The sequence below is a fragment of the Suncus etruscus genome, chromosome 4, assembly GCF_024139225.1.
Source record: "Suncus etruscus isolate mSunEtr1 chromosome 4, mSunEtr1.pri.cur, whole genome shotgun sequence".
NCBI classification, from domain to species: domain Eukaryota; kingdom Metazoa; phylum Chordata; class Mammalia; order Eulipotyphla; family Soricidae; genus Suncus; species Suncus etruscus.
Genome location: NC_064851.1, coordinates 76655512 through 76659935, shown reverse-complemented (window position 1 = coordinate 76659935; position 4424 = coordinate 76655512).

Here is a 4424-nt window from a genome sequence, read left to right as displayed (position 1 = left end):
ACTTATTTCACTCAGCATAATAGATTCCATGTACATCCATGTATAGGAAAATTTCAGGACTTCATCTCTCCTGACAGCTGCATAATATTCCATTGTGTATATGTACCACAGTTTCTTTAGCCATTCGTCTGTTGAAGGGTATCTTGGCTGTTTCCAGAGTCTTGCTATGGTAAATAGTGCTGCAATGAATATAGGTGTAAGGAAGGAATTTTTGTATTGTATTTTTGTGTTCCTAGGGTATATTCCTAAGAGTGGTATAGCTAGGTCGTATGGGAGCTCGATTTCCAGTTTTTGGAGGAATCTCCATATTGCTTTCCATAAAGGTTGAACTAGATGGCATTCCCACCAGCAGTGGATAAGAGTTCCTTTCTCTCCACATCCCCGCCAACACTGCTTGTTCTCATTCTTTGTGATGTGTGCCAATCTCTGGGGTGTGAGGTGGTACCTCATAGTTGTTTTGATTTGCATCTCCCTGATGATTAGTGATGTGGAGCATTTTTTCATGTGTCTTTTGGCCATTTGTATTTCTTCTTTGTCAAAGTGTTTGTCCATTTCTTCTCCCCATTTTTTGATGGGATTAGATTTTTTTTTTTCTTGTAAAGTTCTGTCAGTGCCTTGTATATTTTGGAGATTAGCCCCTTGTCTGATGGGTATTGGGTGAATAGTTTCTCCCACTCAGTTGGGGGGGGGTTCTTGTATCCTGGGCACTATTTCTTTTGAGGTGCAGAAGCTTCTCAGTTTAATATATTCCCATCTGTTAATCTCTGCTTTCACTTGCTTGGAGAGTGCAGTTTCCTCTTTGAAGATGCCTTTTGTCTCAATGTCCTGGAGTGTTTTACCTACATGTTGTTCTATATATCTTATGGTTTCGGGTCTGATATCCAGGTCTTTCATCCATTTGGATTTAACCTTCGTACATGATGTTAACTGGGGGTCTAAGTTCAATTTTTTGCAAGTGGCTAGCCAGTTGTGCCAACACCACTTGTTGAAGAGGCTTTCTTTGCTCCATTTAGGATTTCTTGCTCCTTTATCAAAAATTAGGTGATTGTATGTCTGGAGAACATTCTCTGAGTATTCAAGCCTATTCCACTGATCTGAGGGCCTGTCTTTATTCCAATACCATGCTGTTTTGATAACTATTTCTTTATAGTAAAGTTTAAAGTTGGGGAAAGTAATTCCTCCCATATTCTTTTTCCCAATGATTTCTTTAGCTATTCTAGGGTGTTTATTGTTCCAAATGAATTTCAAAAGTGCCTGATCCACTTCTTTGAAGAATGTCATGGGTATCTTTAGAGGGATCACATTAAATCTGTTCAATGCTTTGGGGAGTATTGCCATTTTGATGATGTTAATCCTGCCAATCCATGAGCAGGGTATGTATTCCCATTTCCACGTGTCCTCTCTTATTTCTTGGAGCAGAGTTTTATAGTTTTCTTTGTATAGGTCCTTCACATTTTTAGTCAAGTTGATTCCAAGATATTTGAGTTTGTGTGGCACTATTGTGAATGGGGTTGTTTTCTTAATGTCCATTTCTTCCCTATTATTAATGGTGTATAGAAAGGCCATTGATTTTTGTGTGTTAATTTTGTAACTTGCCACATTGCTAAATGAGTTTATTATTTCTAGAAGCTTTTGGATAGTCTTTTTTTTTTTTTTTTTTTGGTTTTTGGCCACACCCGGCGGTGCTCAAGGGTTACTCCCAGCTGTCTGCTCAGAAATAGCTCCTGTTATAAGGATGCGGGGACTGAACCCGGGTTAGCTGCTTGCAAGGCAAACTCCCTACCCACTGTGTTATTCCTCCAGTCTCTTTCATTGTTGTTTTGGTTTCATCTCCCTGATGATTAGTGATGTGAAGCATTTTTTCCTTTTCTTTTTTTAAACTATTTTATTTATTTATTTTGGGGGCTTTGGGCCACACCAGTGATGCTCAGAGGTTACTCCTGGTTATGCTCTCTGGCTTGGGGACCATATAGGACGCCGAGAAATCAAACTGTCATAGATAGGTGGTTGGTCCTAGATTAGCACATAGCAAGGCAAATGCCCTACCACCTGTGCCACCACTCTGGCCTTGTGAAGCAATTTTCATATGCCTTTTGGCCAAATGTATTTATTCTTTGAGGAAATGTTTGTTCATCCCCCCCCCCCCATTTTTGGATGAAGTTAGATGCTTTTTTTTCTTGCTAAGTTCTACCAGTTCCTTGTATATCAGATATTAACCCTTTATCTGATGGGTATTGGGTGAATAGTTTCTCCCATTCCAAGGGTAGCTTTTGTTTCCTAGTCACCATTTCCTTGGAGGTGCAGAAGCTTCTCACTTTAATGTAGTTCCATTTGTTTATCTCTGCTTCCACTTGTTTTACCAGTGGTGTTTGATCCTTGAAGATGCCTTTAGCTTCAATGTCATGTAATGTTCTGCCTACCTTATCCACCTTATGGTTTATTTTTCCTTTATTTACCTTATGGTTTCAGGTATGATATCAAGATCTTAATTCCATTTTGAGTTAGCATTTGTGCATGGTGTTAAAGAGAGGCCTGAGTTCACTTTTATGCATGTAGTTGACTATTTTCCCAATACCATTTGTTGAAAAAGCTTTTCTTGCTCTACTTCTTATTTCTTCTTATTTCTTGCTCCTTTATAAAGATGATCATATACCTGGGGTCAATCTCAGAATATTTTTATTTTATTTTATTTTTGGTTTTTGGGTCATACCTGGCAGTGCTCAGGGGTTACTCCTAGATCTACACTCAGAAATCGCCCCTGGCAGGCTCGGGGGACCATATGGGATGCTGGGGTTCGAACCACCAGCCTTCTGCATGCAAGGCAAATGCCTTACCTCCATGCTATCTCTTCGGCTCCATTATTTTTTTTCCAGAATATTTAAGTCCATTTTATTGATCTGAGGGTCTGTCTCTATTGCACAGTGTACCCACAATTTTTCATACTTGATTTGTATCTCTTAATAGAACAGAATGAGTCTTTGAAGCTGGCTGAATCATCTTTGAGAAATTCTTATTCTTAGATTTCTTTATTAGTGGTTTCTCATTGAAATTGTCTTCCTATTCCTCAGGGATTTTTATTATTCTGATATTGTTCCTCTTGAACTCATCCCATGGTTTTCTGTTGTATCCTTCATTTATTTTTAGGTTTTCTCCCCATCACTTTTTGATTTCCAAAGGATTCTTTAATCTTATCTTGGAGCTTATCACCACTGTTACTGTGTTGCTAATGCCCTCTATTGAGGATTAATTTTCTTTTTACTTTCTACACTCTTCATTTCTGTCATCTAACTGTAGTTTTCTTTTGATGAACACCTGTACCATTATTTACTTATTAAATGCCCTCAATATAGTGTCTCTATAGGAATTATCTGAGGTTACAGTACTGATGGTCTTCTCTGCTATTATTTTACTCATTGATCTTGGTGGACTTCTTTGAAGCTTCCCTATTGTGTTTGCTGTGCTTTGAAGGTGGATCTTTGTGGATTATCCCACTGGGACAAATCTCTGAGGGATTCATCTGGGTGTTACTCTTTTCTTTCCCTGCCAGTATTCACTCTGTAACAGGAGATAGACCTGTGCAGTGTGAATTGTAGAGCTGTTACACAACTACATGTAACCACTCAGTTCAGGGCACAAGCAAGAGCAAGCAGAATTATGAGCTGAGGTGTAGATTTGTGTTGGAAGGTTCAGTGTGAAAGCAGAGGGTCTGAGATATGGATGTGGGCTTCCTGAGATGGTGGATGTAGGGTATCGAAGCTGTTGAAACCCATGTGGAAGGCAGAGGAATCCAAAAAGGCCTTGGGAATGTCAACTGAGAGGATAACCTCACCTGGAAGGTTGAATGAGCAAAGAGAAAGTTTGATGGCCTTCAGTCTTGTTTTCACAATTACTAGCTGCATGCTGCTGGACACATATTTCAATAAATGAGGATTGTAGGGTGTGTAGTATGAGCAGAATGCATCTAGATGTATGTCTAGATACAGTAAAAACATAGTGTTTGCTATCATTACCATGCTTCTTACTACTGTTATTACTGTTAACAACAATTAAAAATTACCATTTGTAATGTTTTTTAACACAATAAGATCAGGTAGCTAGTACAGTGTGTAAGTTGCTTACCAACCTGGCATCATATGATTCTGAGCACTGTCCGGAGTGAGCTCTGAGTATAGAGCTTAGAGTAAGCCCTGGCTTATAAAACAAAACAAAATAAAAAATATTTTACTCCAAAAACTTACCAAAAACATAGCAATAGCAATAAAAAAGGAACTAAATGTGGCAGATCATAAAACTTCCCTGAAATATTATATTATAATGAAGACCCAAATAATAGAAGAGATATGTTATGCTCATTTAAAATTTCTAATAATACAAGGTGGTCAATTAAAGATGGATGGTTACAATTTTAATGAATTTAGGACATC